The 25,970-nt window shown below is 38.9% G+C and overlaps 1 long non-coding RNA gene across 1 annotated transcript; it reads right to left on the bottom strand.

The window, feature by feature from the left end:
- Nucleotides 1–3,722: 3,722 nt before the first annotated feature.
- Nucleotides 3,723–19,752, bottom strand: LOC122802833. Its single transcript, XR_006364989.1, has 2 exons — nt 19,176–19,752; nt 3,723–4,088 (listed from the first exon to the last, which is right to left on the bottom strand). It is a non-coding gene; the product is annotated as an uncharacterized LOC122802833 (long non-coding RNA).
- Nucleotides 19,753–25,970: the final 6,218 nt, after the last annotated feature.

The raw sequence follows: 25,970 nt of genomic DNA on the forward strand, positions 1-25,970 counted from the left end.
AAAGTGTAATTACCTTCACAACCCTTGTGTGAAGCCAAAGTAAAATTATGAAGCAATCCGTTGAAAACCTCTACTTCGCAGGCGTTCACCTGAGTGGGAACCTGGTTGGTTGTTTCCCTACCTCCTTGCCCACACGGTATGGAATTACCAGTTTGTGTAAAAACCTCCAAAATTCATGCAAGATCTGATTTAAGGCTCTGCCTTTCTGCGCTGAGCCCTGATATAGCTGCTGCCACATCCTTTTGAGTAAAATAAGCGTTTTCAAGGTCCGGTTGACCAAACTCTTCTTCCAAAGACAGTTCAGCATTAAAGACAGCCATCTCCTATACGCCAGTCTCCACACTTCAAAACCAGAATAATATAGGCAGAAACAGACCGTACAACCAAAACTATAATCAAAATGAAATGGTCTCATGCTATTACCTTTTGTTATTCCAGCATAACAAAACTATTCCAGGTAAGGTTAAGCACATTCTACCAGGGCTTTGGCTTTATCAATGGCTTTATGGAAAGGACTGGACTTTAGAAGTATTCCAGAAGCAGAAACTTGGTCCTCTGTTCATACCTTTACAACACATTTCAAGCTAGATTTCCTCTCCAGGTCTAGGTCAGGCTTTGCTAGTGCCATTCTTCAGAGTCTTCTGGACCCTTCTTCTTCTATCTCCCAGTTTTTCAAACCTATGATAATCTACTCATGTAGCTGAGACTACTGCAGCACAGATCAATGTGCCATTAACAGGCTTTACAACAACAGGAAGAAATATCTGTCTAAGAGTAAGAGGGAGCAAGCCATGAACTGGAAACACTCCCTCCTCAGCATAAACAAGTAAATAAGACTTCCTGTGAAGTCCTCCAAAGCAAACTATGAATCCAAATTAGCATTCTCAACTAAGGACAGCCATAAGGCATTCTTTAGTTACATATGTAACCTAAAAGGAAAGGCAAAGATTTGTGCCAAAATGGTAGTTAATGATACCGCATACACTGAGTATGTGGACATAGCTAACCTGTTGGCCGACAGGTTCTGTGAAAACTTCACTACCCTGTCCCCACCACACATACCCCATGACATCCCAGCCATTGATGACTGTAAACTGGGAGCAGTCATAGAATCTCCAAATGATGCCAACATCCTACAAAAAGTCTTACACAAACAAAGATTGCTGCCAAAGTCATAGCCTTAAACTCAATGCAAAAAAATGTATTATCCTTTTCAGTAAGAGTGATGTTACTCCTAACTACCACAGCAATAGCCACACCCTAAGTATGCACTCAGTGATGACAGACCAGGGCATACAGGTTGACAGCAGTCTTACCTTTGATCACCATGTCTCCACAGTGGTAAGATGGACATTCTATATCACTCATCTCATAAGTAAAGGCACTGCCTCCAGAAAAAAAGAAGTTATAACCTCCCTGTACTCTTCCCTCATCAGGTCAATAATTGAGTACAATGACCCTTGTAGCATGTACCTTTCCAGGCACCTGCAGCAATTGGAGAAACCAGAAAGGTTCCTCACAAGGAAAATTCAAGATCTTCAGCATCTGTCCTATGTGGATTGTCTAAAATTTCTGTCACTTTATTCTATTTCAAATAGACTACTCAGAGGCAATCTCTGCCTTGCATAATAGGCAATCTCTGACCTGAATTTATTGGAAATTCTACATATCTTAAGTCAAATGGTACAAGGGTTACTCGCTATAAAAGACCGTAACCTGGTATGTGACATTAATAGAACCTGCTAGAGGGACAGATTTGTTTTTCAGAGGTTACCACACCATTGGAGCAGACTCTAACATCATGTCAAATGGAGCACCTCATTGGCTCTCCTCCAACACAATCTGGATGATTGGATGGATAACCATAAATTCACCCCGGGAGTTCCACCTGTATCCCTCTTGGATATGAGTATTAGGTGCTAATGGTGGAAAAAAGGGTAGAACTTGTCTAGGCTTGTAAGGGCCCTAGAAACATTAGCCTAGTTACTCCCTATAATCCTACGATCCTAAGAACAGAGTACAGTTTTGTAAGTAAACTTACCATAACAGATGTTTGAAAGATCACTGCTGCAGTAGCCACTCATTCCCTCAATCCCCATTGCTTTTTGTGTAGCTTTTATGCCAGGGTGTGGACATTTATTTTTTGTTGTTCCTAGCAGTGTCCTGTCAGTGCTCAGCCTCCTTCTCTTAGTTGGCATGAAAGCTCTGAAGGGCTTTGTGTCCAAACCTTTATTTGTAGTCAGCCCAGCTTGGAGTAACTACTGGTTTGTGTCCATGGAAAATCTCCAGAAGCTTTGACAAATGGTTGGCTGTTACATTGTACACAGGATATAACCCACAAAGGCTAGTCTAATGCAGGAGTGATCATTCCAACATTTACTGTTATGGTAAGTTTACACCTGTAAATAAATAAATAAATAAATAAATAAATAAATAAGGTTTGCTTCAAGAATTTGCTTTTAATGGACTTTGTGTATCAGAAAAAAATGAGAAAATGCCACAGTGAAATCCAGCTTTTAGGTTTAGTATGAAATGTTTTTTTAAAACTCTTTTCAGTTTTTACTTCAGAGCATGTATATATTTACATATGCATGTCTAGTTATTTATCTTGTTTGTTTGATGTAAATGGGAATCCCATCTTTATTATGCCAGTTTACATCTCACTAGTCAATATCTCATGATAGTTTTCTAACCTTCATCTGAAGTTTCCCTTCTGATTTCTGTTAAGATGGAGTTTGGACCTCTTTTTAACACATTTTCCAAGCAACTCAGCTTGGTTTTCCAGTCAAACACCAAAGGAGAGCTTTATGATTATGTAGCTCAATGTTCTCTGGAAGTTTAAGTCATCACCATCCAGTATAATTTCTAGTATTCTAATAAATTAGGACACAGACCAGAAAACAAAGGAGAGATTTAACTGAGTTCTGTGAAATGCTCTCCATGTTATTAAATGTATGATATCCTCTTCCTTGTTTTGGTATTAGAATCTATCCATTTCCAGCCCTCACCATTTTTTAAATTGTCTTTTATTTTTGTTTGTGAGCTTCTTAGGATAAATAAACCATTAGTGATTAAGGTAACGTAAAACCTGAGTAGACTAAGAGGTACAGCCTTGTGTATATCTGCCCTTCATGCACATGAAATAAATCCCATTTAGTCTTATAACAATGTTATTGCACAGTGCATTTACAATGCATGTTGCCTAGTACATTCTCCATCCTTGCATCCTTTAAAATGTTTATCTTTCTAATATTTGTGCTAAAAGCTTATCTCAGGACAGAAGTGGTCCGTTAGTGGTTTTCTACCTATAATAAGCATTCAGCAACCTTTTGTTTGTCAGATTTTCTTTACACATTTTCCTTTGCAATTGGTTGAAGTGTGTCAGGGTACTACAACACTACTATATAGTAAGAGACTTTGATTTCATACTAGGTGGAGGTATTTACTGATGTCTGCAAATACCTACTTTCCTGAGCCCTGAGTGTAAGTGCAGTCAGACTCACAATGCTGACAGCTGTAAAGCAGTAACTGGTAATGTCAGGTGGAACTAACAAATGTCCAGCAGTGAAGAGTGAGATCAGGAAAAGCATGCAATGGACTACTCATGTAGAGGCCCTCAAACAGCTGCTGTGATGTCTGTATCACTGTATTCTTGTCTTAGTTATCACTATTATAGTAACATCTGCTTGTACTTAACAACTTGTCAAACAATGACACAGAGATGAAATGCTGATTGTGCTTTTTATTGCCATAAAATTCTATGAATAGAAGTTAAAACTGTCATTTTACTTAAAAGTCATTATTTGCCCCATTAACGTGGCATGAACTAAGTTTAAACTAATTAACATCTGGGTATTAGTTATATATTTTATGTTATAAACTACACAATAATGGAAACTGACTTAATTTCACACAAATCTTTGCTTTAGTGAGGGACAATGATTTAAGCAAAAGAAAAAAATAAGCATTGCAAAAGAAAATGCAGTCAGTGTTGCTAGTATATTCTGTAGACAAAAAATTTCATCCATTTCCTTTTTCACTCATTGCATTCTCACTCCATGGACCAAACACGTTTCTGTACGCAACACCTGTGAACAAAAGAAAAAATGTTAACATTCATAGTTAGAATAAAATCTTATTCTTTCATTTCATGTCATATGTGTTTTTCAATGAGCAATTACTTCAGAAATATCTACAACATGCTCTCAATTTTACAAAAATTTTAGTCTGTTCTGTTTTATTATCAGAAAGAGCTGCTAATAGAAATATATTGTGAAGTGCTGTGAACCAAAATCTGCTTTTCTGCAGCCACCATTTCTTAAAGCATTTTACTTTTGGCTATTTAACTAAAAGTTTTGAAAAATAATTTCTATTGAAAAATAATTTCTATTTGCTTGCTTTCTAATTTTTGTAAAGTGACCTGTAAGTTTTGATTTGTTTAAGTGACTTGTTTGATGTCTTGGAATAATTATGGAAATTAAGAGAGTTGGACTATAACATACATACCTCTGCTATTCTGCAAAGTGGTTAGATGTGAAAATATGTACCTTATATTAGTAAAGAATGCAAAAACATTATTTTATTATTACATGAAAAAAGATCCCTAGACATGAATTAACCAGGTGAAAATAATGTTTCATCAACTAAAACACTATTTTAAGATGTTAACAAGGAGCTAGTTGTAACAAAGCTACAAAAAACAGAAGAGTGAATCAACAATATCAGCAAACTAAGCTTGTTACAAAGCTGAGCTAAGGAGACTGTATAAATGTTCTTCTCAGAAAATGAGGACATGGTCTTAGATATCTGCTGATTATCATTGGATGCCTCTGTACATTTTCATATTTACTGGCATAGTTCAGTCAGCTCTTATATTACTAAAACATGTCTTTCCTCTCCTCTTCCTTTATTTTTTCTTTAAAAACAGGATGCACATTTTGTATAAGTATGTTTACCTGCTAGTCCAATATGCCAGAAAGGAGTTCTTGGTTTTATAGTCAAGAGTTTCAAGCTAACATTACATTTGCTTTTTTCTACTGCAGACCAACTGTGCTTCTTTTACATATTATTTCTAATTATAGTCTTCTCATACAGTCGTCATAAATAATTAAGTTAATGCATTGCTGGTTATTGCTTACAGATTAACAATTGAAACTGTACATCTTTTCTGTCATCTATATTCTTTTATGTATTTTGCTACTGGCTTCATTTCTGAGGGTATATATTATCACTGTGACACTTTGAGTGCACTCCATGTTTCTGTTTCCTATATTTGATATAAAACCTCAGATCCTGTATAACTTCTAGTTTTACTTACATGGGATTTTGAATTACCTTCACATACCAAATGGTGATGCTTTACAATGTATGTTTCTTATATTGTTAAACATATCACACTGGATTTCTTCCCAGAGTTGCAGCTGAGAGAAATATTATAACCATCTGTATCACAATTATGTTTTTGAAACATTGGTATGTTCCTACAGTTTGGTCAGTGTATCTGATCTTATCCTTGCTACAAATATGACCATTTAGTCTATCACTTTATCTGATATAAGCCTGAGGCTACACACCATACCTCCTTCTATTTAGCTAAACACCTCCACTCTGTTATATTTTAGCAGAGACTCAGGTGATTCAGATTATGTGACAACATTCTACGTTAGGAATCACTAGTGACTTTGTGGTAGTAATATTGCAAAGATAGTCTCACCTGTACATCTCTGCAAACATACAGTTTCTTTTCATAGTTCTGACATATGATTTTAGCTACTCAACAAATACATCACTATACAGAAATCAATTCTACACCCTTCCAATTACTGATCACACAACTTATATTTTTCTTATCTGTGCTTTATGTTCTATTTCACACTGACTGCTGGCCATTATTTATAGCTAAATTCTGTATCATCACTCATCAGTACTCTTTTAAGATCAGGCTGTCTTGAACTTAGCAGGATGCCTTTCAATCCTTCAGTTACAGATGAGCTTTGTCTATTAATGTATCTGCAGTCTGTAACTTTCTTTCAAAGTATATTAAAAATCAACCATCACCCTCTCTCTTTAGAAACTTTCTGACGGATCACCTTAGTAAATGTATTTAAAGCAAATGCTAAGAGTATACATAATCCTGCCATTCGTTCTTTCATATAACCCTAGTGGTAAGTAGGGGAACAGAAGAGCAGTATTAACAGTAGACTCAACAGGTTGTAACTGTCATTAAAACCCAAAGTGTTGCACATCATCTCCATTACTGGTGTTGAATAATCTGATCTTGCTTAACTTTTCATGGGGTTTATGTCACAGACATTGTAGAACACTACTATCTGGACAGATACATGATACAGGAACTGGTTGATATCTGTTACTCTCATCTGGTGAGCCACGGTAGGTGCGAACTACCTATTTCAGTAGATACTAGGTTATGTATGGCTTTGAAATTATTAGCGGTAGAGACCTTTCAGCAACTAACAGGGACAAATTTGGATGGAGAGATACCCCAGATACCTGCCTCAAGGATACTCCACTGTTGCTCAAAACTGTGCTACTGAAAGTGATGGAGTATAGGTGATTCTCTTGTACCACAGAGGAAAGAGCCAACATCATGTGAAACTTTTATAATATAACTTATTTCCATGATGTACTAGAACTATAAACTGTACCGACACTGAAATAAAAGCCCAACCTGGTCAGCCAGGAAGAAGGTATGTGAACTGCAAAGACTACTCCTCTATCATCTGTCAGGTGATCTGTAAGGCAGTGTGCAATCTACAGTGTCTGCAGGGTACTCCTTCCAGTCAGCTTCTTTCTTTACCCTTTTCTCTTGTGTTCTTCCTTCTGCTTGCTTCCCTCTTTTCTCTACTGTTCTGTACTCAGATTTCAATCCTTATTCTTGTCAAAACTGCATTTAAACAGTGCTGTGGTCCATTTAAAGTGAAATGTTGCTTATCTCATCTTCTGTCTTTTTAGTTCATGTGCATGCCATGAGGCAATTGTACTTGTCTGATTCCATGGCTGATATTGTGTCTGTGTCCTCCTTACCACAAATCCTGCTCTGGTCATTTGAAAGGTTACTAATGGGCTACCCTCTATGTTTCAATTTTTCAATTTCTTAATTGTTAATAAACTATGAGTTACAGAATGCCCTGAAATAAACACCTGTATGCAAAACATCATTGTGTTGGGCATGGTTCTGAACACAAGGGTATTATTTTAGCTTTCAATAATGTTTCATGTATGTGCTCACTCCAACACACACACACACACACACACACACACACACACACACACACACACACACACACACACACACACACACACACACACACACACACACACACACAAATACATGTGTATACGTGTGTATGTATGCATGTATGATATATATATATATATATATATATATATATATATATATATATATATATATATATGTGTGTGTGTGTGTGTGTGTGTGTGTGTGTGTGTAGACTCTGAATCAACATTAAAGACTATCTTTGAAGTTACAATAAATTTCATATGCACTAAAAAGTTTGAGCTTAGAACTCTACCTAGTATATTAAAATGAATACATTACTAGTCCTGACATTACAATAATTTTTAATATTCACACTGTCATTCAGACCTGGAAATTTATTAGCCTGAAATTTTCAAAATGTTTGTAATTGATAAAAACTGTTTATGACAATATAAAGTTCACTACTATTTGACCTCACAACTGCCCTCAGAGATATCTTATTTTTGCCTCAATGTTCCTTAAAAAAGATCAACACAGTCTGATAGCTTTATCTCTTGAAATATTATGAAAGTAAAAGTCAGTCCATATGGTTCCAGAATATTACTATATGCAACTGTGAAGACTGGTACAGATGGGTGAAGGCTGCCAGCCTAGCCAGACAGAATTTTATACATAATTCTATCATTTGCAAATATGAATGTGAATCACAGGCTTGTTGTCTTAAATGAAAAAAATGCTGCTACAAAAATGTGGCAACACTGTTCTCTAGTGACCCAGTAAAAGCATGTTGTGATCCTTTGATCTAAAGTCGGCTCCAGTCTGGCTAGATGAAGGCTTCCTGTCTATTGTTTTAAGGCTAAAGTTAATGACCAGAATTTACATGTGGAATGTCCTTTATTGCTCTAAGGATAAAAGAATGTAAATGCAGTTTCTGTCAGCCTCTTTACACCAGGAATGTATAAAAGACGATATGATGTTTTATCAGAACTGCAGTTTTAATTTAAACAGTGAGAACCAGAGATTATTAAGCATTTGTGTTTGGACTATCCAACTCAGCACTCTGCCTCTTGCTCTATGTAAGTAAAGTATTTTAGAAGTGTGTTTTCTTGTAGCAATAGCTAGGAATTAGAAAGTTTAGACAAAGTGCTTTTCTGTGATGTCTGAACTGTACTACTGATTTCTTTTAAGTATTTCTGTGTGATCTCTGAACTCTTTTGACTAGCACAGTGTAGCAGAAAGTATTGTCTTGTGGTTTTAATTATTTATTATTAAATATTTTAAACCTTTTAACTGTTGCTGGTTTGTGTAGAGATAAGTTAGGTTCTACAGTATATTGCGTATTTATGGAGTTTATTATACAAAGCCACTCTAATAAGCCTTGGCTGATTAGTCACATTTAAGAATTAGATAATAATGCAGACTGTGGTGGTGCTGCTGCGGTAGTGTTGTCGCCTCACAGTTAGACGTTGCCCGTTCGATTCTCAGTTAGAGCGTCTTCTGTGTGGCGACGTGCCTGAATGGGCATTCCTTCATTGAAGGCTGTGTGTTTTGCCTGGCAAGCCAGCACATAAATCTCTACTGCCAATCATTAGCGGACCGGAGTTCCCCTGTGGCAACCCCTAACCGGGAAAAGCCGAAAGACACAAACAAACCACTTAGATAATAATATTGCCCAGTAATATTTGGACACCCTTTTTAGAGCATTTGGGTAGCTGATAATATTAGCTGGCTGGTGGCAGTAATTACTACCATATAGTTTGGGTAAAAGGGACACAGCTGGAGAACCTGTGCCAGCCATTTCCAGGAGTGTCTGTGTGGTTGTAAACTCTTATCTCAAAGTGTGTGTGTGTGTGTGTGTCAGCTAGCTGGGCAGGGACACAAAGCACTGGTTGGACAGAGAGTGTGTTGGAGATTTTAGCTTTCCCAGCTAGGCTGAGATCTGGACCCAATAGCTGTGCCAGTGGGGAGTCTTATTGGGGACCTGGGTAGCAAGGGAGCAACCATCCCCAGAATGACTGTGATCTCTGTGTGCTCTTAAGGGAAATTGCACTTTACCATGTGTATTTGTTATCCTTTCCTCATATATGAGATGCCCTCTCTGGTGTTAGTGGTGAGGATTGAGGCTGGAGATTTCATTTAAGTATTTCTGTGTGATCTCTGAACTCTTTTGACTAGCACAGTGTAGCAGAAAGTATTGTCTTGTGGTTTTAATTATTTATTATTAAATATTTTAAACCTTTTAACTGTTGCTGGTTTGTGTAGAGATAAGTTAGATTCTAGAGTATATTGCATATTTATAGAGTTTATTATACAAAGCCACTCTAATAAGCCTTGGCTGATTAGTCACATTTAAGAATTAGATAATAATGCAGACTGCAGTGGTGGTGCTGCTGTAGCATTGTCGCCTCACAGTTAGATGTTGCCCGTTCGATTCTCAGTTAGAGCGTCTTCTGTGTGGCGACGTGCATGAATAGGCATTCCTTCATTGAAGGTTGTGCATTAGGCCTGGCAAGCCAGCACATAAAACTCTACTGCCAATCATTTACGGACCGGAGTTCTGCTGTGGCAACCCCTAACCGGGAAAAGCCGAAAGACACAAACAAACCACTTAGATAATAATATTGCACAGTAATAATTGGACACCCTTTTTAGAGCATTTTGGGTAGCTGATAATATTATCTGGCTGGTGGCAGTAATTACTACCGTATAGTTTGGGTAAAAGGGACACAGCTGGAGAACCTGTGCCAGCCATTTCCAGGAGTGTCAGTGTGGTTGTAAACTCTTATCTCAAAGTGTGTGTCAGCAACCTGGGCAGGGACACAAAGCACTGGTTGGACAGAGAGTGTGTTGGAGATTTTAGCTTTCCCAGCTAGGCTGAGATCTGGACCCAATAGCTGTGCCAGTGGCGAGTCTTAATGGGGACCTGGAGAGCAAGGGAGTGACCATCCCCAGAATGACTGTGATCTCTGTGTGCTCTTAAGGGAAATTGCACTTTACTATGTGTATTTGTTATCCTTTCCTCATATATGAGATGCCCTCTCTGGTGTTAGTGGTGAGGATTGAGGCTCCTTGATTGCTGAGCCAGGGCACGGGTGTCACATATTAATTGTTTGGCAGCTGTGGGATATCCACATCACATATTAATTAGTTGGCAAATACTAATAGGTTTGTAGTGGTGTGGGTAGAGTGAATCATGTAGCTTGTGTACAGTGAGCTTTGAAGGTGTTTTGTACTCTAAACAGCCACACAATTAATACTCAGAGTTCAGATCACAATTGTTTTATTTCTTTTGTTAGCTTAGTTACTCATGCTGAGCAGGCAGCATGTCAGCAGAGGAGTATGGAAAGCTGGCAAAGAGCCAGCTGGTAGAGATGTGCCAGGCTAGGGGACTAGTGCATGGAAACCTGACTAAGGCAGACCTGATTACAGTCTTGGTTAGTTGCATCAGAAAACAGCAACCAGGAGGACAATCAGACTGGCAGTGATGATATAATTCCCTCGGAGAATGGACAGCTCAGCCTTTCTGCAGTGGACTTAAAAATCCAGCTGGAGCTAAAGAGAATTGAGTTGGAGGCCAGGCATGTGGAATTAAAAGCAAATGAGAGACTGCAACATTTTCAGGCTGTGTATAATGAGAAACTGTTATGTCTGGAAGCTAAGGAAGAAGAAAAGCAGAGGCAGCATGAGAAGAAGATGCTGACTCTTTGCCAGAGTCAAGGAGGTAATCGGGAAGGGAGTAACTGGACCCCAGAACCACAAAAGGTAAGTAAATTTCTTCCACAGTTTAAAGAGGGGGATAATTTGGATAGTTTCATTCATATGTTTGAGAGGGTATGTAAACAGTATGAAGTTGCCCAAGTGCTCTGGGTATGGTTCCTGACCCCCTTACTCCATGGTAAAGCTGTAACTGCATTATCTAAAATGCCTGAGTTGCATATTTTGATTATGCTGCTGTATACCTGAAATGAGTAGGAAAATGTTTTGTGAGCATAGACGCAAGATAGATGAAAGTGTGTGTGAATATGTTGCTGAACTGAGCACTTATTTCCATAGGTGGGTGAGTGGATGCCAGGTCACCACCTTTGAAGGGCTGGCAGACCTTTTGGTGAGGGAACAATCCCTTATCACTTTGCCTGAGGACATGAGGATCTGGTTAGCTGATAGGCAATGTGCTACTTCAGAGGAGTTGGGGAAGAAGGGAGAACTATACCTGGCAAGTAGGGCAGCCCTGCACAGGAAGGGAATGCCCAGTACTGCTTATGGGTCTAAAGGAACCCATGGTGGGCAGCACAGACTGCCCCAACAGAATCTGCCAGTAGGAGATGAAGCCACTAGTCCAGGTACATTTCCAGGACCTAGGGTGAAATGTTTTGAATGCAACCAGTGGGGCCATGTGGCAGACAGATATCCACGGAGGCAAGGTGGGTAACCAAAGGTGAGGGAGCCAGTAAGTGGGAAACACAAAATGCCAATAGTAGGTTGTCTTGGGACAACAAGGGCCATTGCCAAGAGAGACACAGCCTCTGCTATAATCATTATAAAGCCTGCAATGGTTACAGAGGAGCACTACTTTCCTGGCAGTCTACTCCAGTCAGGGCTTTAGGAGGGATCTCATTCCAAATACCTTTGGCTAGGGTTCAAATTGACTGGAAGGGTGGAAAAGGAAGCCAGCAAGTAGATGTGTATTAGGATATACCTGCAGATGTCTTGATAGGGAATGATTTTGATAGTGCAGTAGTCTGTGCTTGTGCAGTTACACACAGTCAGGCATGGAGACAAGCATGTAAGTCTGGTAGCCTGGGGGAGACCCAGACAGACTGCATACTTTCAGCCAGGACTAGTAAGGTGGTTACTTCATGGAGGGAGCTACTCTGTAGCAGTGAGACTGAATGTGAGCCACAGTTGCTTGTGGGTACTGATGGTCCCTTGGACAGAGTGACTGCAAAGGTAGAGGTGAGTAGTAGTACCCAGGCTGACAGTGAGGCACCACTGTCAGAGGATGCCAGACTTCCTGTGGAAGGGGAGCTGGGAAGGGTTACAAGGAGAGAGTTGAGGAAGGCTTAGCTCTCAGACCCTACATTGCAAGGCCAGAGGCAGGTAGCTAGGGAGGCATCTGATTCTCAAGGGAAGGGGGAATCTGTATACTGGGACAAAGGGTTACTATACAGAGAGTGAACCCCTGAGGGTTGGCTAGAAGGTGAGTAAGCACAGCAGTTGGTAGTGCCTACAGCCTACCATCTGGTGCTTCTATCCATAGCTCATGACATTCCCTTTGCAGGTCATATGGGCATAAAACATACAAAGAGGCGTATTATGCAGAACTTCTATTGGTCTGGAATTTCCAGATATGTAACAGGGTACTGCAGGACCTGTGAGCAGTGCCAAAAGGTAGGCAAGGCAGGAGACAAGGTGAGAGCTCCTTTTATGCCTTTGCCTGTGATTGAGGAGCCATTTCAGAGGATAGCTATGGATATTGTGGGTCTTTTGAGTACCCCAAGTTCCACAGGTAAAAAGTATATCCTAGTGGCAGTGGATTATGCTACATGATACCCCGAGGCAGTGGATTTGTCCTCCATTGAGGCAGAGAAGGAGGTGAATACTTTGCTAGAGATTTTCAGCAGGGTAGGTTTCCCAAAAGAAATACTCTCTGACAGAGGTGCCAAGTTCATGTCAGACCTGCTGGCTTGTCTGTGGAAGTCCTGTGGGTGAAGCACATGAAGACCACCCCCTACCATCACCAGACTAATGGTCTTGTTGAGAGGTTAAACTCTACAATCAAGTCATGCTACGGGCATTTGCAGATCATTTTAACAGGGAGTGGGACAAATATTTGCCTCATCTGTTGTTTGCTTACAGAGAGGCTCCCCAGGAATCCACAGGTTTTTCACCCTTTGATTTGTTATATGGGCATAGAGTGAGGGGACCTCTAGATTTAATTTGAGATGAGTGGGAAGGTGAGTGCAAGTCTCACAAGGTGTCTGTTGTGGCATACGTCTTAAACCTCTGGACAAGGCTCAGGGAACTCATGAGCTTGGCCCAGGAGAACCTGGCAGAAACCCAACAACAGAAAAATGTGTGGAATGACAGGAATGCTCGAGGCAGAGAGTATGCTGTGGGGCAGCATGTAATGGTTCTCATTCCTGTCAGACACAATAAGCTGTAAGCAGCTTGAGAGGGACCCTACAAGGTGGTAAAAAAGGTAAGTGATGTTAACTATATGGAGGAACTGCTAGGCAGAAGGCAGGGGCACAAACTGTACCATGTTAACATGCTGAAACCTTACCATGATAAGGAGGCCCTTGGGCTGGGCATTTGTAGTGGATTGCAGGAGGAGTCTGAGGGAGTTCTGTGGACTGATCTACTCAGCGAGGCTCAGACTGACAACTCAGTGGAAGGGGTAGCAATGTCCCAGCAGTTATCTCCTACCCAGGTTCGAGAAATCCAAACAGTGTTGCAGGAATCTGGGGACATGTTCCCTGAGAAACCAGGGTGCACCCACCTGGTGCAGCATCAAGTGGATACAGGACCCCAAAGGCCTATTAGGCAGACCCCTTTTAGGGGGCCTGAGAGAGTCAGACAGACCCTGAGGGAGGAGGTACAGGAGATGTTGGAACTTGGGGTGATCCAAGAGTCCAACAGTCCCTGGGCCTCCAAAGTGGTGCTGGTGCCAAATAAGGTTCTGTACGGACTACAGGAAATTAAATAGTCAGACAGAGTCGGATGCTTACCCCATGCCTAGGACAGATGAGGCCCTACAGCAGCTGGGTGGGGCTAAGTATCTTATAACCATTGATATTTGAAGGGTTACTGGCAGGTGCCCTTGACTCCAAGTGCAAGAGAGAAGTCAACCTTTGTGACTCCTTTTGGCTTGTATGAGTTCACAAAGATGTCCTTTGGGATGAAGAATGCCCCAGCAACTTGCCAGAGACTGGTAGATAATATCCTAGCAGGAGCAGGAGGGTTTGCCCTTGCTTACCAAGATGATATTGCCATCTACAGCCATTCCTGGCAAGAGCACCTTCAGCATGTCAGGGAGGTGCTGGGCAGACTACAGAGGGCAGGGTTGACCATTAAGCCAAGCAAATGTCAGGTGGGTATTGTGGAAGTCTACTACCCAGGACATAGAGTGGGGAGTGGTAAGATAAGGCCAGAAACTGCCAAAGTGGAAGGCATTCAGGCATGGCCTGCACCTGTTACTAAAAAGCAGGTGAGGGCATTTTTAGGGACAGCAGGGTACTACAGAAAATTCATCCCCAATTTTAGTACCATAACTGCTCCCCTCACAAACCTGACAAGGAAGAACAGGTCAGATAAGGTAGTGTGGACCCCTGCATGTGAGCAGGCATTCCAGAAGCTTAAAGAAGCTTTGGAAGGACCCCCGGTGTCAGCCAGTCCAGATTACAGCAAAGAATTTGTTGTGCAGGTGGATGCTTCAAACCATGTGGTGGGGGCTGTACTTAGCCAGATTTCTTCAGAGTGGGAAGAACACCCAGTGGTTTATCTCAGTTGTAGGCTCCAAACCAGGGAGGGATGCTCTGCAGCTGTAGAAAAAGAATGTCTAGGCATAGTGTGGGCATTGCAGAAACGTCAGCCTTATCTGTATGGAAGGAAATTCACTGTTATGACAAATCACAACTCTCTAACATGGTTAAACAGAGCCAGTCAGCAAAATGCCAAGTTGCTAAGATGGAGCCTGGGGTTGCAAGCATATGATATGTCAGTACAGCACTGCAGTGGGAGTAGCAATGCCAATGCAGATGGGCTCTCAAGACAGGAAATGGGGTAGGTATACTCAGATAGACCTAACCCTCTCAAGTGGCGTTTCTCAAGGGTCACTTGAAAAACTAGCTTGAGTTCTTGGGGGGGGGTGTGGATGTGAAGACTGGTAGAGATGGGTGAAGGCTGCCAGCCTAGCCAGACAGAATTTTTTACATAATTCTATCATTTGTAAATATAAACATGAATCACAGGCTTGTTGTCTTAAATGGAAAAAATACTGTTACAAAAATGTGGCAACAGTGTTCTCTACTGACCCAGTAAAAGCATGTTGTGATCCTTTGATCTAAAGTCGGCTCCAGTCCGGCTAGATAAAGGCTTCCTGCTTATTGTTTTAAGACTAAAGTTAATGATCAGAATGTGGAATGTCCTTTATTGCTCTACGGGTAAAGGAATGTAAATGCAGTCTCTGTCAGCCTGGGAACACTAGAAAGGTGTAAAAGATGATGTGATGTTTTATCAGAACTGCAGTTTCAATTTGAAAAGTGAGAACCAGAGATTATTAAGCATTTTTGTCTGGACTATCAAACTCAGTACTCTGCCTCTTGCTCTATGTAAGCAAGTTATTTAAGAAGTGTGCTTTCTTGTAGCAATAGCTATGAATTAGAAAGTTTAGATTGTGTTTTTCTGTAATGTCAGAACTGTACTACTGATTTATTTTTAGTATTTCTGTGTGATCTCTGAACTCTTTTGACTAGTACTGTGTAGTAGAAAGTATTGTCTTGTGGTTTTAATTATTTATTATTAAATATTTTAAAACCTTTTAACTGTGGCTGGTTTATGTAGAGATACCTTAAGCTCTAGAGTACACTGCATATTTATAGAGTTTATTATACAAAGCCAATCTAATAAGCCTTGACTGATTAGTCGCACTTACCAACTGGATAATAATATTGCGCAGTAATAATTGGACACCCTTTTAAGGCCTTGGCATAGCTGATAATATTAGCTGGGTGGTGGCAGTAAGTACTACCGTATAGTCTGGGTAAAAGGGACACAGCTGGAGAACCTGTGCCAGCCATTGTGTCTGTGTAGTTGTAAACTCTTATCTCAAAGTGTGTGTGTGTGTCAGCTACTTGGGCAGGGACACGAAGCACTGGTTGGACAGAGAGGGTGCTGGAGATTTTAGCTTGACCAGCTAGGCTGAGATCTGGACCCTACAGCTGTGCCAGTGAAGAGTCTTATTGGGGACCTGGGGAGCATGGGAGCAACCAGCCCCGCACTGACTGTGATCTCTGTGTGCTCTTAAGGGAAATTGCACTTTACTGTGTGTATTTGTTATCCTTTCCTCATATATGAGACGCCATTTCTGGTGTTAGTGGTGAGGATTGAGGCTCCTTGATTGCTGGGCCAGGGCATGGGCATCACAGCAACTTTATGTGGTAATTAATGTTACTTTTATATTGGAGAAACTTAACTGTGGTGACAACTGGACCCAAATCCAAAAGACTTGCTCTCAGTGCAAGTGATCACTTACACTGTGAGCAGGCTGAGAGCAGGTGTTTTGGAATCTGGTCAGTGTAGCAATCCTATTTATAGACTGACCTCACACCAAAGTAAGTGACTCACACTGTGAGCAGGTCTTTTGGAGTCAGGGCAGACCTTCACTAAGAGCAACTCTTTTGGAATCTGGTCCCCAGATTTGACAGGGGGGAAAACAAGTTGCTTGCGAGCAATGTGCCATCTATTAAAATGTTATCAGGATTAAAGTAGTTAGCAAACATTTCGACTGAAATACATTTTTGGTGAGGATTTATTGGTAATATGAATAATATGAATCCAAAATAAATGCTCACAAACCCCATACTCGAATTTAGTGTAAAAATGATTAGTCGAAAGAGTTGCCTTTAAAACAATACACATCCTTAATCATATCATTAGAACAACACTTTTCCCCCATCAAGGACATCTGTACATCAGAAATTGCATGAACCCTTGAGTTGATCTAGACTGAAATATTGTTATATAATTTAAGTGGTTTTCAGTATGGTATGGTCACCTTAAATGAGGAGTGAGATCTCTCTGAATGAAAGTATATTTTTTTACTAATTTCATTAAAATAATCTACTGGAGAATTATCTTTAATGGATATGTATTAATGACTGATGTCTTTAACCATTTATCAAGAATACAGTTTTATTAAGATGAATCAAATGAGCAAAAACGAACCTGCTACAGAAAATAATTAGTTGAAATAATCATCATGCATTGTTTATGCTTATAGCATTTCAAAGACTGTCTGCTCTTCTGATGCTACCATGGATGTCAGCTATGTGTTAGTAACAGGTAATATAGAGTTCCTCTTTCAGCACTCCAGCTTCTTCCCTGCACATGTCAGTGTGTTTCTCACCTTGTTTTCCTTTTCTCTTATGTTATTTTTCCTCCTTGTGTTCTCTCCCACCTCTTGTTATGTTATGCACTTATATAGTAATTAAATCCAGGATATTCTTTCTTTCATCATACTAAACCTCTGGCACATTACTTTCCTCACAGTTCTCCAACTGAGAATCCCTCTTTAAAGATCACGTGTCTACATCCCTGTGGCTTCTGCTCTGACCTGAAATCATGTAGCTCTTCCTTTTCCCTTCTTAGTCTACTTTCATATTTATGTATTGTTTTCTCTTAGATATTGAGTCTTTCATTTTGTTTTTACTTTAACTGGTGGATGCCGTTCTTCTTTAGTTTATTTCAACAACCCTTTTAGTCGTACTACTTATGGTCACCACAGGTTTTGCAGTTTCCTCTTACTGTATAGTATGATGTATATATTAGAACTTATTAAGCTGTTATATTTGGGTTTATAAACAGATCCTAATAAGTCAGTCTGACTCAGTCTTGATGATTGAACTTAATAAAAGAAACTAGGTTACTGTTGTATACCTTGATTTCAATAATACTTCTAGTACTTTCTGTCACAGTAGACTGGTCCTCAAGATGATAGGTATAGTAGGACAGACATTGACAATGGGGAGGGATTGGGGGTCGTTAGTGGAAACTGTAAAAAGAAAGATAACTGGTTAGTGGGGTTATTCAGGAGCTGGACTTGTGACAAGCATTCATTGACATTATTGCCTGAGAAATCATGTGGGACATTAAGAAAAGGATCATCCTATTTAGAGGTAATACTAATAATAGAAAGAAGACAATGAAAGGAAATCCTTTAATGAAAGCTCAAGGTACTGGTGGAAGAAATTGAGAAGTGTTCTCTAAGTTTTAAGGCCAGGAATTGGAAAACATTTTTTTAATAATCCCATGGAGGAATAACAGTTGGGATCAGTGATCCTAAAAATTTTCATCAGGAAATATACCTTCATATGGTCATAACAACAGAAATGTGACATTACATATAGACTGGGAAACTGTAGTTTTGCCCATTAAGATGTTAAGTTGCATCCTTATGAGATAAGACTTCAGCAATACTGTAGTTTTATTACCCTTATGCAGATGATGCTGATGTAGTCCAACAGAGAGATATGAAGGTGACTTGGGTAATTCAGAAAAATGATGACAAATGATAAAAGGAGAAATTACAGGAGTAAATTAAGTTCTCAAATAAGTATAAATCAGAAATGGAAAGTGTGATAATAGTACATATGATATTTAATGGGCATTGTGATAGAATGCATCTCCAGAAGAAAGGCAGACATTGTAGGAGTGACCATGCCAACTAAATTAAGAGTAGTAAGTTCAGCCTAGACATCAGGATTTCTGTGCAGAAGAGTAGGGCAAAAATGGTACAGTTTAGATAAATTTTCAAATGACTACAAAATTACAGTGACAGTTCACCTTTCTCTCACTATCATTGGAAAACAAAGTGAGTCTTGGTACAAGAAAAAGGATACACAAAGAATGTGCATGTATGCATGATTAGAACAGCACTGTGTATGTGTTTTTTTATCTCAGTATATTATAGTTTTAATTATAAAGAATTGGAATTTCAATGCTATTTCTTTTTGCAGTATTTAACGGTTCGCTGCATCATTTTGTGACATATCACTGCAGAGTGGTACCGTAAAAGCGTTGTCTTATTACAAAGCCACCTCTGTCATGTAACAAAGTGCTCAGATATAAAGATGTAAGAATTATGTTATATATGAGTAACTGTAAAATTTATGTCTCAAAGAATAAGCAAATGGTGATATTATAAAATATCATGTACCTAAAACGACCATGGCAGTCACCCCGGATCACCTCATTCTGACGGCAGATTCTTCGACAAAAACCTCGTCTTGCAATACCTTTTATGCTGCATCTTCGAATATGGTCTTCAATTCCTTCAACTCCATCTTTTTCACCTTGAGGGAAGCAAAAAACATCCTATTGTTACTTCTGAGACATATTAGTAAATCCATCAACTGCAAACTACAAGACGAGTTTTTTGTTGTGACATAATATCACTGACAATAAACTAAAACATTAAGGAAAGGCTTTTGAAACCCAATATTGTCAGAGTACCCAAAAATGTGAATTCAGTAATACGTTACACTGTCTGCACTTATTCACCATAACAAGCCTTGTACATGCTTCACTCCATCATTACCAGGCACTTTCCAGTCCTTTCTGATCATGACATTTTAGTACATATTGAACTCATTAAACTACAGGACTCATTCAGAGACACATGAGGGTTTATGAAGATCACGTTCAGGGGTGGATAAACCAAACAGATCATTCACATATTTAAATCTTAATAACTAATAGGTGTCTGTTTTATAGAGATGTACAGTATATAGCAACATTTAAGTAAAACATACTCTCATAGGGGACGAGTTATGTTAGTGGTTCTAATCTTGCTGGATTATGACAGAATAAAAAAAAAAATAGAACATGAACAGAACGATATATCATTTAAGAAACAGAGGAACGTTAAATGGCTTTGCAATGTCCATTTAGTTTTTCAGTGTGTGTGGCCTGGCTGTTTGAATTGGGTCTGAAAATCATGCCATAATTTATAATAATAATGGGAAGAATGCAAAGTAAACCTTATTAAATCCATTCTTTTGCCCGCCTTATTGCACACTGTGCTCTCAGCTAGTGTAGGAACTGTTGAATGCTCACTCACAATGAACTTCTACTTGACATAAATAATTTGGTTTGTGACAGCTGTTCTACTTGTCCCTGCTGTCTACTGATCATCAGCACTTTCCCAATTAATTGTCCCATTCATTTCCATATCACCAACGTTGATGGTCAGTCAGTAGGGATTATCATTTAGGCACCCACGAAATGTGGTCTTGTATTTTTTTTTATGCCCTCCTCCAGTTCAACCACTCAGTAATACTTTGTAGATTGAGTATACAGTGGGTATCAGCTCTGAGATGCCCTTTAATTTCACAAGAGGCTAACACCAGCAGGACTGCCCCACCCCTTACCCCTCAACTTATTTGCTCAAGCATTCTAGACAAAGTCCAAAACAACAGGGGCACATAATCATAAAGTAAGGACTATTTTTTATTATTTCTCTAATTCTGTTAAAAAAGTTAAGTGACTGAATGACTTTACATCTATCTGCATTTTCTGAACAACAGGACATATGAAATTCTAAAGTATGGTATTATTGACTGACTATAATCCACAGAGATTTACCAGGAAAATCAAAAACTTTGAGTGACAGATCAAAATATGAAGCACAATCAGAGACATTCTGCAAAACCAATTGAGAGATATGTTTCAGCCACAAGAGGCGGTACTTGGTTGATTCTCTAGTCTCCATATAAAATTGACTCAAGTATATGTGCCTCTGAGTGCATGGCCCCTTCCCTAGGATACACACACAAAACAGTTTGCAGGAAAGGCTAGTGAGTCCTCTCCAAAGGCAGCAACGCTTTCTTGCACCCCTAGGAAATGTAGCCAGTGTGTGGTCACCTATGTAAACTAATAAACAAAACAGCTGCCCCAAAATTCTGCAACAAAACATTTAAATGCTTCTTACATTATAGTCAATAAAAGGAAGAGATTAATTAATCTAGAGCAAATAATTGTAGGTGGAATGATAGAATTTGTGCTGTTGAAGATATAAATGGAAATTAGTGATTCTGATTGATTCTAGATAACAACAGTTGAGTCACATAAAGCTTTAAGTGGCTTCAGAAGGCATAGAGGGAGATTACTAAAGTTTGAACTTACTGACTATAATGAAAGAAGGCTGCCTTTTTTCTTAAATAGTTCTAGTAAAACTATTTCACTGTTTACAGGTTTGATTAATCCACTATCATGATGAAGTACAAACATCCTGATTTAGCTTTCTTTGTAATTTACTGGTTTCCCAATTAATAAATAGCAGTTCAAAGAAATAGGAAGATAAGTGGTTTGGTATCCTTTGCAGGTTAGTGTTTCCAGTCAAAGCAGTGTCATTTTTATTTTCTGTTTTAATCCAAGCAGCTCTACTCTAAAATGCAGAAATGCAGCTTCTCATAGAAAGCAATGATTGTGGAAATATTTTCATTCTATAGTACACAGCAGAGTTAGTTTTAAAAATGCAGTTATAAAGTTCGCAATCTAATAAATATACAAAGGTTTAGGTATGGTTTGCTTTTGACCGGCTTTAATTTAAAAATAAAATGTTGCTTTGTATGTCATCACATTGCGTTACATCGTGAGAGCCAGAAGAGCACTTTGAGGCACAGGATGGGGGAGGAGGTGGCATCCTTCCTTTTCACTGTGGCATGGCAATTGAATTGATATTTATTACATAGAGGAAGAAAGAAAGAAAGATAGAAAGAAAGATAAGTGCTTTCATTTTCCTGTTTAGGTGGTCTTACTGTTGGTACTAAACCTTACTTTCATTTTTATGTAGTGCATGTGTGTCAGGATTGTTCATAAAGTACAGCTATGTAGGCTAAACTTTCCATAACAGTAGGTGTTTGAATGATCACTGCTGCAATTGTCTTAGGTATATGGTCTATATTTTCCCAAGGATGTAACAACTGGCCAGTTTAGAAAGCTTCAGGGCACCTACCATGTGCCCAAACTGTCAGGCAGCTCAAACTGAGCTGACAAAATGAAAAGTTTGAGCATGAAGGCCTTCAGAACTGTCAAAAGAGAGAAGGAGAGAGGCAGACCTCTGAAATAACAATGCTAGGAAAAAAATAAATAAATAAATGTCCATACCCCGGCATAAAAAAAAAAACACCAAAAACAAGGGGGGGGGATCTGCATCAGCAGCAATCATCCAACCATTTACAGTTATGGTTCATAGATTAGTACTAGGCTAACTGGTCTTGTGAGTCATTTTAAGCTTAGCCAATTACCCCATATCATAATTAAACTTTGTATGTGTAAGGTAAACACCTCAACCATTATACCACCCTCCCATTTTAACAGACACTCTATGCATAGAGCCATACCAGGATTACACATTTTATTTCTGCCTGCACATTGCTGAATTTCCACATTATTCCTAATGATTTTAATGGTCTGTGACATTTAAACACCCAATTATATATTCATAATATGGACTACTTCCCCCATTTACATGTAGTTCCTGTAAAGAGAGAATTTCTAAGCATTATGTGACTGCCACTGTAATATTTAATGCTAAATAGCAACCCTGGTCTGTGTGTGGCAAAATATACCATACTTAGAACATTTAACAATCTGAGCTACTGAGTCACTGCTATGGTAAGTTTAACTTACAGAACTGTACTATATTCAACATGTTGATCACTGTTGCAGTGGCCTTAGCTATATGGATAGATTAGCTTAGCTAACTACATTTGGAGGAGTTAGAAGAACAGTACAGCTGCCTATAGGGAATGGTCGTAGCAAAGCTTGACCTTGAGCTAGAGAAGGAATGAAGTGTATAGTGCTTTGTAAAAGTATGTACACAGGACCAAGTAACAGCTTCTAGAATACTTTGAGAATCAAACCCTTTCCAAAATTCCATAGATGAAGCCAAGGCCCTGGTAGAGTAGACATTGACTCTCCTTGGAATACTTTTGTTATAGTAAATAAAATAAAAGGTAATAGCCTTAGACATCCATTTAGAAATAGTCTGTTTAGTCACCAGTTTCCTCTTCTTCTTATCTTCTCAAGAAATGAATAATTGATCCAAAGATCTGAAAGATTTAGTTCTGTTACAATAGCACCTGAGTTGTCTGTGCATATCCAAGATATGGAGTATCTTTTCTTCTTCATTTTTAGTTTCAAGAAAGAAAATGGGGAGATGGAGAGTTTGGTCCAAAGTAAACTTGGATACCACCTTAGGTGTAAAAGAAGGATTACTTTTCAAAGAAACCCTGTCTGTATGAAAAATGAAATAGGTTGAATCAGCAAAGAGTTTATATCTCAAATACCATTCTTGTAGAGGTCAGAGCAATGAGTAAAGGGGCACCAGTTTTCTTGTAGGCCTCTTATGCAAAACCCCTTTCAGAAGCAGTTTGACATGACACTGCATTGAAAGATGAAAATCAATGCACAGACATGCTAAAATCACACTTTTTGTTCTTCTTTGCAGCAGATGGGAAAGGAAGCAAATCTCTATTGAAGGGAGAATTTAAAATCTCATTTTTAACATCATCTGGGAAGTTCAGAGCATTCAGCCATGGAAATCTCCTTAAAAAAGAACCAGTAGCCATAACAAAGGAAGAAGTATCAAAAGAGTAACCACACACTGTAAAGAATCAGTGATAATCTGTGTGATAGAAGAAATTATGTTACTTAAAGCAGATGTTTCCTCACAAAATGAATCTGCATATAAAACACTCCCCATATTTCAGTTTATTAGAACAAACTTCAACACATGAGCCTGAGAATTAAAAATGTTGAAAATCAAATTTGCCAAACTATACATTTTTTCTGATACCTATCAATATTTCCTCATCCTTATCATAAAGAGTGGAATTGGAATTTGCTAAGTGTTTAGTAGTAATGGGATAAACTTAAGCTAAAGCTGCTGGGTCAGGTTTGGGAATAGTGTATAAAAATATCAAAGACTGAGGATCTTTATGCATTCTATTTCAGGAAATCTGCAGACAGTAACACATACATTTTCGAAAGCAGACAAAACAGGAGGAATGGGTGTAAGTTGTTTAAAGTCCTTCTGAAACAACTCATAGTATTGTCTGAGACTGAGAAATGTCAATGTTTTCCCACTGAAAACACTAGGACATTCTAGCAATAGTCTCAGATAAAGACCCCCCTCACAGAAAGAATCAGAAACTGAGCTCTCCTCTGAGTCCAAATCAAAAATCTGAGCAATAAGAAAAAAAAATTCCATCCATCCCTGTATCTTTCTGTTCAGATTCAGAATACTGACTCTCTTCAGGAAAAGGGAATCCCTCTTTCTTTTATTACAAACTACTTTTCAAGAAGTGTCAATAGCCTGAATTAAACCTTGAGACAGGCCCAGTAAACTAATCCTAGACAAAGAAATTTGAGGAAAAGAAGATAGAAGCTTGGTTTTATGTTTCTTTTTGACAGGAAAAATGGCACCAACCATGTTACTAATGACAGGCTGCTTCCCAAGGGATGGGCACAGCATTCTGAAACAGCTGGAAAACCTTCTCTGGTCCGTCTCTTAGGATCAGTGAGAGTGGGTCTCCCTAGCCCATTGAGTGGTCCCCAAAAGCTGCAGAGTACATGGCTAACTTCCAGTCCACAGTGGTCAAAGGTGCTACACCAGAGAGGTTCAGGGTAAAAGATGAGTAGTACAATAAACGGACAAATTGAAATCAGCCACCTGCAGATAAGGCAAATTGCTAACCTGCACTGGTGGCAAAGGTTGTTTGCTTAATGTTTTTCTTTTTGTAGCTGGAAGAAGGACAGACTGTGGGGCCAGTAGTCTATTTCATGGCTGAGCCAAAAAATGTGCTTCTTTCCTGGGGAAGACACACATTATTTGCCAGTAAACACTACCAGTCCACAAATGTTACTTTTTGACAGAAAAAAAGACAATAAATAGCACTTTAAAAGACTATGCCAGCCCCACAAAAGAAAAATAAACGCAATTTCTCCACAGGAAAAAAAATAATTTTAGTTATTTTACACTACTTTTAAACTGACATAAAAATGAGTGCTCTGTTTAAAAGTACATTTACAGTGTCAAGACAGTCCATTAAAACACAACACTCTTGAGGTTAAAATAACTTTCCTTATGAGGAAGATAATAAAACATTAACAAAATGTAAAATATTGAGGGTTATTTCCCCCAAAGTGAACTGATCTTGTCAGGAAAGGAAAGCACAAGCGTTTCAACTGTCAATCCTGAAAAGCATCAGAGGAGAGTAATATTCAGCATCAGTAAAGCTCTGAAAGGCTTCACATCCAAACGTGACTTTTAGTCAGCTAACCTTCAGCTGCCTGACAGTTTGGGTATGTGGAAGGTGATCTAAAGCTTTGGAATCTGGCTGGCTGTTATATCCATGGCAGGATATAACCCATATAGCTAAGGCTACTGAAACAGTGATCAATATGATGAACAGCTCTTTGCATTAAGGCAGTTACAGGCCAGTCAGCTGAGAGCTAAGGGTTTAAGAATTCCAAAGCTGCTATTGCTGTAACTCTTTAAAATTACTGTTGCATTGTAATAGTTCCATTACACAGATTAAAAAAGAAAGATAAGTGTTTTCATTTCTTGATCTTAATTTAAATTAATTTTAATACTCTGTGTCTACTTTAGCTCAGGTCATTAAATCTATAGTCTAAGTAATTCAGGCACATAATTGTACTAACGTTTGCTGTTTAAATGGTCTAACTGTTGGTTTTAAACCCTAGTTTTATTCTTTTGTACTGAGCATATTTCAGGCTAGTTAAAAGTAGTCTTTGCATTAAGGCAGTTCCAGGTCAGTCAACTCAAAACTAAGGGTCCAATTGTTTTTCCCTCTTACCAAGACTGTGTTAGTTGTGTTCTAAAACCCAAACTATCTATTGTTTCCAGTCCCTATTCTTAATGACATAATAATTCCCACTCAATTCCATTTATTGGATGTTGCAAGAAGCACATTAGTATTGTTTT

Source organism: Protopterus annectens, chromosome 5.part0 (genome assembly GCF_019279795.1).
Source record: "Protopterus annectens isolate FY-2018-M chromosome 5.part0, PAN1.0, whole genome shotgun sequence".
In the NCBI taxonomy this organism is placed as follows: Eukaryota; Metazoa; Chordata; order Ceratodontiformes; family Protopteridae; genus Protopterus; species Protopterus annectens.